The 12,354-nt window shown below is 43.1% G+C and overlaps 1 non-coding gene and 1 pseudogene across 1 annotated transcript; both read right to left on the bottom strand.

Annotated features, from left to right (window-relative positions):
- Positions 1 to 558: 558 nt before the first annotated feature.
- LOC143681672 (large ribosomal subunit protein uL6 pseudogene) lies at positions 559 to 4,978 on the bottom strand (annotated as a pseudogene).
- Positions 3,389 to 3,460, bottom strand: TRNAP-AGG (transfer RNA proline (anticodon AGG)). The gene has a single exon. It is a non-coding gene; the product is annotated as a tRNA-Pro (tRNA).
- Positions 4,979 to 12,354: the final 7,376 nt, after the last annotated feature.

Below are 12,354 nucleotides of genomic sequence, written 5' to 3'. Positions count from 1 at the left end.
AAGGTATGGTAGCATATATGGTATTAAAGTGGGACAGAATAAGATATGTAAATGTTACCAGTTTTTAGAAATATTATTGTTATTATTATTACTAAGAAGACCTTACACAACAGCAATCTTGTTTATCATGAATACAAACTGACTACATCCTTAACCCTCACTAAGTCAGTACATCAACTTTGTTCCACATCATAGGTATTTTTCACAAAAAGTTCTGATACACAGACAAGTGACTCAGGCATTAAAATTCATGGCTCAGCAAAATTACAGACACTTTTAGCATCTTCCCAAAGTTCCATATCTGAAGATAAACAGTTTCATGCATCACCTGACACTGGTGCTATAATATTCCTCATCTGAAATAGCCTCCATGAGAACCGAATTCAGCCATTTCCCCCTTTTAAGTCTTACTAGTCCTATTTAGGACAGAGGATGTTTTTAAAATGAAAAAGAAAAAAAAAAGCCTCAAATTAACAGATGAATTTTAATGACTCTTTTAAGACCGCAAATAGGTCTAGCATCTTGTTTCCATTGCTGCAACTTATTAACCATGATCTGTTAATCATGATCCGTTAACTTATGAACTGTTCCTTTTGCAGACACATAGATACCATCCAAAATTTTTCTCGTATCTTCGTTTTAAACCATTGTGGCTTAAATCACATTGTGGCTGAATCAAAGCAGCTTTTTTTTAAATTAATTTTTTAAAAATATATAACAGCAAACAAACACAAACATTCTTAACTTAGGATCATTCCATTATACACATATAATCAGTAATTCACGATATCATCACACAGTTGCATATTCATCATCATGATCATTTCTTAGAACATTTGCATTAATTTAGAAAAAGAAATAAAAGACAACAGAAAAAAATTCATACATACCGTCCTTCTTACCCATCCCTTTCATTGATCACTAGCATTTCAATCTACTAAATTTAACATTTGTTCCCCCTATTATTTATTTTTATTCCATATGTTCTACTCATCTGTTTATAAGGTAGATAAAAAGAGCATCAGACACAGGGTTTTCACAATCACACAGTCACATTGTGAAAGCTGTATCATTATACAACCATCTTCAAGAAACCTGGCTACTGGAACACAGCTCTACATTTTCAGGCAGTTCCCTCCAGCCTCTCCATTACATCTTGACTAACAAAGATGACATCTATTTAATGCGTTAATAATAACCTCCAGGATAACCTCTTGACTCTATTTGGAATCTCTCAGCCATTGACACTTTATTTTGTCTCATTTTGCTCTTCCCCCTTTTGGTTGAGAAGGTTTTCTCAATCCCTTGATGCTGAGTCTCAGCTCATTCTAGGATTTCTGTCGCATGTTGCCAGGAAGGTCCACACCCCTGGGAGTGATGTCCCATGTAGACAGGGTGAGGGAGGTGAGTTTGCTTGTTGTGTTGGCTGGAGAGAGAGGCCACATCTGAGCAACAGAAGAGTTCTCTTGGGGGTGACCCTTAGGCCTAATTTTAAGTAGGCTTGACCTATCCTTTGTGGGGTTAAGTTTCATATGAACAAACTCCAAGATTGGGGGCTCAGCTTATTGCTTTGGTTGTCCCCACTGCTTGTGAGAATATCAAGAATTCAACTTGGGGAAGTTGAATTTTCCCCCTTTCTCACCATCCCCCAAAGGGGACTTTGCAAATACTTTTTTATTCACTGTTCAAATCACTCCAAAGCAGCTGATTTTGATACAAGTTCAATGTCATTTCCTTCACAAATTAACTCATCTTTCTGGGCTTGAGCGACTGAACAAGCAACACCTGGCCTCATTCGAATTCTGTGGGTATATTTTTCACCCAAGAAATGTTTGATTTCAACCAGAGACCCAGTCTCATGAATAACAACATTGGTGGGAAGTGAGCATACACAGACCTCACCTGGTAACAGAAACCCAGTGTAGCACCCTGGCCATGTGCTCTACTTGACTGCAGGTAGTGTGAACCACAGCCAGCTCCTTTCTATTTCCCCACCATTTGTCAACCGGAAGCATCTTCTTTTTCTTCCCAAGTAGACTGAGTTCTACATTGATGTGGCTGAAATCACTTCACAGAGTTCCTCTGGGGCCCTTCATAGTAACTGTGCATCCCTTCAGGGTGATGTCTACATTTTCTGGAATGTTAACACTTTTGACCTAGGCAGGCACTGGGAATCAAACCCGGGTCTCCAGCATGGCAGGTGAGAACTCTGCCACTGAGTCACCATGGCCCTGTGTACTGATTCTTGCTTATGGTGTCTCATTTCCTTGTCTGATTCATAATATTTTATTGTGAACTCTTCTGCAGTGGGACAGGGGTGTTTGTGTGTTTTTCCCATATGCCCTGGGTTATGAAGCTCATGTGTGTTACTGCATGGTATTCTCTGCTTGGGAATCTAGCATTATACAAATAACATAATCCAATACAGATGGAATATATGTACTTGGTTAGGACTGGCACTTCAGTTTCTCAGAGTTGATCTGTGTTTCCACCTCTTTTCTCTGTTTCCTTGGACTGGAGGATGTAGTTTTTAGTCTTCTTTTCATAGACAAGGTAGCTCTTTGATGTTCTGAGCTACATGCAGAGTATTCAATTCCAGCTTCTGTCTCTGCTAGTTGAGGTCCCATATCCTGTAAGTGAAAGCATTGAAATATATTTCCAGGTCCCTGGGCATATATCTGGATCTGAAACCCACCATGGGTCACTGTGGCATCCTCCTCCTTTATTTATTTATTTATTCGTTTATTTTTTTGCTTTCTTCCTTAATTCTAAATTCTAGAAATTTCTTTTTTTTTTTTTTGGAGATTGTTCGTATTTTTAATTTCTAAGTTCTATGTTATCCTATGTTTCTGGGCTTCAGGGAGTATGAGGGCATTAGGTACTTTATAATTTGCAAAGAGCCCTCACATACAGTTTCTTATTTAATCTTCCAAGCAACCCTGAGAAATAAATATTATTGTCCCCATTTTGCCAAAGGGAAAACTAAGACTCGGAATTGCACCTGTAATCATAGCTTTTGGACTTCAAGCTCTGCGCATATCATAGCTTGGGTTTTGCATGAGAGCTTAGTTTTTCCTGGCTTCCACTTCTTTTTTGTCTGAGGGCCTTTGAGAGGTTGTCTTCTTCCTAACAAATTGCTGCCCTCTGGCTCTAAACTTCCAGGTTGAGCCAGATACCATGCCAACCCCCTCCTGCTCAGTTTGGTCTCAGTGGAAATAATGGGGTAAATAGAGGTCATGACGAATAGTAATCCTGCTGCCAGCTTTTTATCAGGGTCCCTTAATCACACACTATTAGACTATCTCCTACCGGGGAAGGAGCAGAGGTGAGTCTGGGGGTGGGAGGAAGCAGAAAGCAGAAAAAATAAATCTTTAAAAAAGGAAACTGAGGGCTCGTCCGGGATTTGAACCCGGGACCTCTCGCACCCTAAGCGAGAATCATACCCCTAGACCAACGAGCCAGTTATAAGTATGCTTCCTAGCCTGACCACATGTGCCTTTCCTGCCACATCAGCCGCAGTTCCTATAAACTGCTTCTCTCCTCCTCCTTCCAAACTGGCTCCCGGCCCAGGCCTACTGCTCTCCAGCAAGCCTCGCCCCGGGGCTCTGTCCTCCCTGGGTGCGGGGTCACACACAGACGGCCTATTCCTCTCCGCAACCAGCCAATTCTCCCCAAAAAGAGAACCCCAAGAGGAGTTCCTGGAGGTGGGGCTGGGGAGAAGGAGCCAGGCTCTAGCAAACACCCCTTTCCCGGGGAACCCCAGGGCTGAGTGAGCCAGTCTGGGCGCTTCTGCACCCAGCTGAGTCATCCTTCCTCCTTAACCCAGGATCACACTGCCCCCAAAGACCCCCCAAACCCATCCGACTCCCAGGTGTGAGCCCGGAGGACTGTCCCAGCTCACCCTTGACTCGGTGATATTTGCTAAATTACTGTTTCTTCATCGTCACTTGGGGGAAGTTACCCCTGCTCTGTCTGTCTTACAGGATAATTGTGAGGAGCAAGAGAGACTTAGGCAAAAGCACTTTGCAAGTTGTAAGGAATTGTATAAAGGAGACTGGTTGTTATGGCAGCATGAAGCAGGGGAAAATACACAGCAGGAAAACTGCCATTTAGCCTACGGTGGGCCAGCCATTATGCTCATATTTAATCTTTACAACTTTGTTATATAGGTGTCATCCCCATCGTAAGATAAAAAATGTTGCCTGAATTCAGCTTATAAGAGTCATATTTATCCGAATCTGAGGTTTTAAACGCTGTACACACTGCTACCCAATTAAGGCTCTGAGAGACTTTCTAGAAAACCACACCCTGCAAGTACTCCCTTCCCCCCAGCCTGCCCTGCAGGTCCCATCCCGGAAGCTGCCCGGAAAGAAGCAGCTAAACAAAGCTACAGATGGTCAGGTTGGGAGTCCTTCAGGCTGGGAGTTTCCCAAATGGGAATGTAGAGGGGAGGCCACGCCTCAGAACTAGAGCCTCGTAGGGGTCCCCTCTGGGCTGGGCCAAGCAATTGTTCACGTGTCCACTGGACCCACACCACATCCATCATGCTGTCTCTGGAGGGGGTGCCCTTGGGGAGGCTGGGAGCTCTGTGGGTCCAGGGACCTGTCCTACTGGTCTTTGGGTCTACCCCTAGGTCCAGACCTTGCAATCCTGCCAATAAGGCAAACAGTTTCCAAGCATTTATGCATTCCAGGCCCTGCGTAAGTGCTTTTCCAGCATAATCTCATTTAATCTTCATAGCACAACTGTTGTTGTGGTCACTGCTTAGTGAATGTCTGGGGAATGAATGAATGAGTGAATGAAAGTCTCAGGGGTGCACAGAAAAAGTCAGTAATGGTAAGAGATAGGCAGGTAAATCCACATCACTTGGCTTGCATTAGAAACCACAGACCTGGAAAAACCTTCTACCTTCCATCCTTTTAACAGTCTCCTAAAGAACCACTCTCTCTTTAGGGTGGGCGGGGAGAATGGTCCTCATTTTAGAGAGTGAATTGAACAGCATTCCTTTGTACCCCGGGGGTGGGGGATGGGGGATGAAGGATTATTATTTCCATCCAGGAGTGTCTAGAACAGGCAACTGACTCTGCCCACTGATCTTGGCCAGAGAGAAAGGCAACAGCTCATCTATTCTAAAACCAAAAAGACTTTTTTTGGAAGCTGTTCCCCAGCTTTATACAAGCTTATAAATAAAAGCACTCTCAACACGTCATCCCATTACCTCAGCACACATTCCTAAATTGTTCCTCTCGGTGGGTGTGCCAGGGAGTGATGCTGCTCAAAGTTAGGGCTCCAGGGGGACTTCACAGAAAATGTTTCAAGGCTGAGAACAGTGCTGGGTCCCAGCCAGTGCTTCTCTCTGGGGGTGCTGTTGGAATTTGAGGCAGTATAGTTCTTTGCGTGGGCCTGTCTGGAGCAGCGTCCTGCCCACTAAATACCAGTAATCCCTTCTCCCTTGTAGGACAGTCACAGACCCAGCCCCATCCTCCCCGCCCCTCCAGTCCCACCACTTCCAAATACCTCCTGGGGGTAGGAGGGTAGGGAGAGGAATACTGGCCTGGTGGAAATCCACTGGCAGTTACTTTGTTTTTGTTTTTGTTTTTCCAGGCTAAAAGCACCCTGGCCTTGCTCTGTGAGTAGGACCTTAGGCCCTCAATCACTTGTTTGTCTCTGTGTTTAAAAAACCGCAGGTAAAAGTTTCTGGGGAGAATTGTGGCTCTACTTTTGGGAACTTCCTGGGCTTTCCTCCCAGGGCTGAGGATGGCTTTTATAGGCAGGCAAATCCTTGAATGATTCTTCATTTTCACAAGAGCATGTCGACCCTTCCCTTATCTCACTGCTTGTCTGGAGGGCCTTATGCAGTGATGTATATTTACCAGACAGCGTTATCACAACACAATGTCCCAAGCTCGTTGTCACCTGTATTTATCAAACCACAGCAAATAGGTAACACTGGGGAACTGGGTGGCTGGGATCCAGGATGGGAAGGGCACATATTTTTCTCTGTTATTCATTGCTATCTTTTGAATTTTGAGCCCTGGGTGTCTCTCAAAAAAGAACTTACATTTTTAAAAAATTAAGCAGAGAGAAGCAATAATTACAGAGGATAGGGAGAAATGCATTTCAAACCTTTAGACTGTTAAAATATCCTCTGGATCAGTGCAGCTCAGCAAAGCCCAATATTCGCGATGCTTCCAATGTATGCACAGCTTGAATCATATTTTGTGTTATGTTAGAGCCATGCTGAGTTGTCAGTCATAGACCCAATTCTGTGAACGTCCCTGGGAAGATATTCTTGCCTGTCATAATCCCAAGAACAGTTGGTTTGCGTTTACTTTCTGGACACTTTGAGTTATGTAAATGAGTAGCTACAGGAAGGCTCAGGTCTGAGCACACGGCTCATCGGTAGCAAGTTCACAGGGTGGTCATATTCCAATTTTATGCCTGACTCTTTGATTCCCTGCGCTATTTCTCTTTCTTCTTTTGCTCCTACTCTTGATCAGTGATTTCTTCTCGAGCCCATGTTCCTGCAAGCCTCCCTTCAACTATTTTGGGAGAAGGTAGATAGAAGCAAATAAACTCCTAAAAAGAAAAAAGAAAAACCCTGAAACTATTCAGAAAATATCCACGTTTCTAGGACTTTCCTTTTATTCTGGGCAATTAGAAGGGCTGGAAAAGCAAATTTCCCCGTGACAGTTTTCCATCTGGTTCTGGGTATTTGTAAGTCTAAAACTAAATCGATGGGGTGGCCTAGGATGGGAAGGGATTGTCTGGAAAGGTGTCAGGTCAGTACTGGAGAGGCTGAAGATATGGTTGCCTGGGCTGGGCAGTGGGAGTAGAAAGTGGGGTTGTGAGGGGGTATGGTGCCCGTGCCCTGGGACTGCCTTGGGCTGCAGGCTCCCATCAGAACCATGCACACAGGGGGTACCTGCAGACTTGCTCCATTCTGACCCAAGCTAGCACATGGGCCATGGGCCCTGTCCATGGGTAAGCACCTTAAGCAAGAGCTTCAGAGGTGGCTCAGGGTAGCCTCTAGCCCTGGTCCTATGGTCCGGCCGAGTGCAAGGGCTGAGCTGATTGAGTGTTATAATCCAGGTCACGGCAGTCTGGTGGGGACCAAGTGGACTTTCAATTCCTGAAACTTTGGCTGGCCCTTTCAGGCAAACCCTGCCAAGAATCCTACTTACACGTGAGGGTCTGGGGTGTGTGTGAGTGTGTATGTTGTGTGTGTGTACACACACATGTGCATGCACATGGGAATGTCAGACTTTCAGGAATGGCTGACAAATCTCCATCCAGCCCTTCCAGCTCAGGATTCAAGAGAAATTAAGATGTATCTTGGTCAACCTGGGATATGGCTTTGTTTGTTTTATTTTAACTCAAATTGGTATCAGAGGGGACTGTAAGGTCTGCAGAAAAGGAGGGAGCTGGCTGATGCCACAAGCCTCATCTGAGTCGGGTACCCAAGGCCCTGTGAGTCAGCTAACCAAAGGAGACTGGTTGTCTAGTGGTTTGGGAAGCTCTTGCTCTGTAAGTGTAGAAAAAGGAAATAAGCCAGTATATGATCCCTAAGAAAAAGCCATGCCACTTATTTCCTTTTTAAACATTTAGGGCTAATAAGATGGCTTATCAAAGCAATACTCCAAGAGGGAGATTATTTGGATTTCATGGTGGGGGAGATTATCTGGATTTTATGGCGGCATTTGACATATTTGTGGACCGAAGTTGAATACCAGCTGGATGATAGTAGGGAGATGCAGAAGTGACTGAAGAATGGTGCTCAGAGATGTGAACCAGGAATGAGGTCTTCAGTGGAGAGCCCCAGAGCTGTAATATCTGGTTCTGTCTAATGCGTCCATAAAAAATTTAATTGAAGACAAAGATATTGTGAAGAAATAACCCGCTTTCCTAGCAAAGAGGGTTGGCATCGAAGGAAGGAGGAGGCTCACTATACATATGGTTTCTTTCTCTATTGATGCTCTTAGAGGAATAAGATAATTTCTATCATTCACTTTGGGCTGAGCAGATAGTCAGCCACGCTTGTATATTTACCCTATTCCCTTGCCTGGAGGGGAGTGTGGTCACAGGGAAGTGGGAAAGGATTTATAAATAAGTTGGCTTCTTTCTGAGCAACGCCAGTTTCCCTTGCTTTCTAGTAAAAAAAAAAAAAAAGACCTCTTGATAAGTGCCTGTGTTAAGGGTGAACAGGCAAGGGGAGGGGTTTCAATTCCATCCTGGACTAGCGAGGAGAGGGGAGCAGCATGGCCCCTCCTCCAACTGTTTGCTGTGGGCTCCACATCAGAGACAAAGTGGGAGAATAGCCAGGGTGAATATGCCTCGGGGATGTGCAGTAGCCAGGACTGGCCAAGACCTGCACACCCATGATTCCTGAAGCATAGACATCCATGGCTTTCTTTCTTTCCTTTTTTTAAAAGTCCAATTTTATTGAGCTATATTATATATTCACATACCTTATAATCATCTAAATTCCGCAATCAGTGGTTCACAGTATCATCATATAGCTATACATTGTCATCACAATAGATTTTTTAACATTTTCATATCTCAAAAAAATAAGAATAAAAGTAAAAATGAAAGTAAAAAAAGAACACCTAAAGCTAACATTTAGTTTATTTTTTGTCCTTATTTTTTTTCACTCATCTGTCCATACACTGGATAAAGAAAGCATCAGCCATGAGGTTTTCATACTCACATGATCACAGAGTAAAAGCTAAATAGTTATATATTCGTCTTCAAGAATCTAGGCTACAAGACTTCCAGGACAAGATGGTGGCTTAGCAATGTGCGCATTTTAGTTTGACCTCCAGAACAGCTACTAAATAACGAGAAACAGTACAGAACAGCTCCTGGGGCCACGTCAGTGACCGGACACACAGGGTACCCCAGTCTGGACCAGTTGGACTGGCTTTGAGCCCCCACAGAACCGTGAGTTCCCCAAGACACAGTGGCTGGCACCCCTCCCCCACAGGCTGCTTCCCAGAGGGGAAAGGAAAGAAACTTTACCAGGAGCAGGGGCTGAGCCCAACCAAACGGCAATTGTGGAACTAATTAACAAATTCTGACTACTAAAAATAGGCCCCCAGCTCAGGTGAACCTGGTCAAAGTGGAGGTCGCTCATTTTTGCCCTGGCGCCAAGGGGGCAGGGCTGACGGAAAAGGAAAAAAAAAAGAAACAGAGGTTTTTGTGGCTGTGTTTCTACAAAGGCTTGACTACCTTTGGATACAGCAGCAGGGCTTCTCAGGCTGCAACTGTCCCAGGCATAGGCAGAAATAAGCTTATTTGAGGGCTTGTCTGGAGCCTGTGCCCTCCCCAGGGGAGGGGTGAAGTTCAACTCAGGTGTAATCCCTCCCTTAATGAATTCGGACACCAGGGCTTGGTAATGTGAAGCCATTAAAACCAGCCTACAACCCTCTCCTCTGTCTCCACCACACCCCTGGCTGAGAGAGTCTGCCAAAGTTAAAGGTACCTCATAATCTTATGCTGGTGGGACTAGCAGGCAGACAAGCACCTCATACTGGGCAGGATAAGAAAAACAGAGTCCAGAAACTTCACAGGAAAGTCTTTCAACCTGCTGGGTCTCACCCTCAGGGAAAACCGACGCAGGTGACTCTTTCCTCCTGATAGGAGGCCAGTTTGGTCTGGGAAAATCTGGCTGGGGTCTATTATACCTACATAGACCCTCCTAAGGGTGGGGGGAGAAAGGTACTGTACAAGCAGGGCAAGAAACAAGAAAACAAGAACTGAAAAATTCTTCTCTCTTAAACAAAACCTAAGCTAGAGGTCCAGATAAAGCTGGACTGAATGCCAAAGAACAGATGGACAACAAATTCATCCAGCAAGAAAACCCTAGATAAAAGAAGTGAAAGCAATTCAGAATAAATTAACTAAGGTAATTAAATGCCTAGACACAAGCAAAAAAATAACAAATCACACTAGGAAAATTGAAGATATGGCCCAGTCAAAGGAACAAACCAACAATTCAAATGACATATAGGAGCTGAAACAATTAATTCAGAATGTACAAACAGACATGGAAAACCTCATCAAACACCAAATCAATGAATTGAGGGAGGATATAAAGAAGGCAAGGAATGAACAAAAAGAAGAAATCAAAAGTCTGAAAAAACAAATCACAGAACTTATGGGAATGAAAGGCATGATAGAAGAGATAAAATAAACAATGGAAACCTACAATGGTAGATTTCGAGAGACAGAACATAGGATTAGTGAACTGGAGGACGGAACACCTGAAAACCAAGAAGAAAAAGAAAATATAGGGAAAAAATGGAAAAATATGAGCAGGGACTCAGGGAATTGAAAGACAATATGAAGCACACAAATATATGTGTTGTGGGTGTCCCAGAAGGAGAAGAGAAGGGAAGAGGAGGAAAAATTAAGGGAGGAAATTATCACTGAAAATTTCCCAACTCTTATGAAAGACTTAAAATTACAGATCCCTGAAGTGCAGCATACCCCAAAGAGAATAGATCCAAATAGACATACTCCAAGACATTTACTAATCAGAATGTCAGAGGTCAAAGAGAAAGAGAGAATCTTGAAAGCAGCAAGAGAAAAGCAATCCATCACATACAAGGGAAGCCCAATAAGACTATGTGTATATTTCTCAGGAGAAACCATGGAGGCAAGAAGACAGTGGGATGATATATTTGAATTATTAAAAGAGAAAAACTGCCAACCAAGAATTCTATATCCAGCAAAATTGTCCTTCAAAAATGAGGGAGAAATTAAAACATTTTCAGACAAAAAATCACTGAGAGAGTTTCTGACCAAGAGACCAGCTCTGCATGAAATACTGAAGGGAACACTAGAGACAGATATGAAAAGACAGAAGAGAGAGGTGTGGAGAAGAGTGTAGGAAGGAAGACTATGAGTAAAGGTAAAAAGAAGGAAAATTAGATATGACATATAAAATCCAAAAGGCAAAATGGTAGAAGAAAGTACTATCCATGCAGTAATAACACTAAATGTTAATAGATTAAACTCCCTGATCAAAAGACATAGACTGGCAGAATGGATTATAAAACAGGACCCATCTATATACTGTCTCTACTCAAAGGACATGAGGGCAAGGACACAAACGGACATTTGCATACCAATGTTTATAGCAGCATTATTTACAAATACCAAGAGATGGAAACAGCCAAAATGTCCATCAATAGATGGGTGGCTAAACAAACTGTGACATATACATACGATAGAATATTATGCAGCTGTAAAACAGAATAAAGTTATGAAGTATGTAACAACATGGATGGACCTTAAGGACATTATGCTGAGTGAGATTAACCAAAAACAAAAGAACAAATACTGTATGGTCTCACTGATATGAACTGACATCAGTGAATAAACTTGGAATATTTCGTTGGTAACAGAGACCATCAGGAGGTAGAAATAGGGTAAGATATTGGGTAATTGGAGCTGAAGGGATACAGATTGTGCAACGGGACTGAATATAAAAACTCAGAAATGGACAGCACAATACTACCTAACTGTAATACAATTATGTTAAAACAGTGACTGTGAGAATGATAGAGGGAGGAGGGCTGGGGGCATAAATGAAATCAGAAAGAAAGATGATAAAGATTGAGATGGTATAATCTAGGAATGCCTAGAGTGTATAATGATAGTGACTAAATGTAAAAATTAAAAAAATGTTTTTGCATGAGGAAGAACAAAGGAATGTCATTACTGCAGGGTGCTGAAAATAGATGGTAATTAATATTTTAAAATTTCAACTTATGTGTGAGACTGAAGCACAAAGATGTTTCTTTGGTACAAAATTTATATTTTGACTAGTGCATCCCCTAATATAACTTATGTAGATAGTTGGTCAAACAACATAAGTACATGGAACCTTGGGTAGGACATGAGATTTTGTTGGTTTGTCCAGAGTGAAGCCCCAATGAATCCCAGAGTGATTTGATCAGTAAGTCAAAAAGTATTTGCAAAGTCCCCTTCGGGGAATGGTGAGAACAGGGGAAAATTCAACTTCCCCAAGTTGAATTCTTGATATTCTCGCAAGTAGTGTGGACAACCAAAGCTATAGGCTGAGCCCCCAGTCTTGGGGTTTGTTCATATGAAACTTAACCCCACAAAGGATAGGTCGAGCCTACTTAAAATTAGGCCTAAGAGACACCCCCAAGAGAACCTCTTTTGTTGCTCAGACGTGGCCTCTCTCTCCAGCCAACACAACAAGCAAACTCACCACCCTCCCCCTGTCCACGTGGGACATGACTCCCAGGGGTGTGGACCTTCCTGGCAACGTGGGACAGAAATCCTAGAATGAGCTGAGACTCAGCATCAAGGGATTGAGAA

Source organism: Tamandua tetradactyla, chromosome 1 (genome assembly GCF_023851605.1).
Source record: "Tamandua tetradactyla isolate mTamTet1 chromosome 1, mTamTet1.pri, whole genome shotgun sequence".
Taxonomy (NCBI): Eukaryota; Metazoa; Chordata; class Mammalia; order Pilosa; family Myrmecophagidae; genus Tamandua; species Tamandua tetradactyla.
Note: the sequence above shows the minus strand (reverse complement) of the source record. Positions and strands in the feature narration are given on the sequence as shown.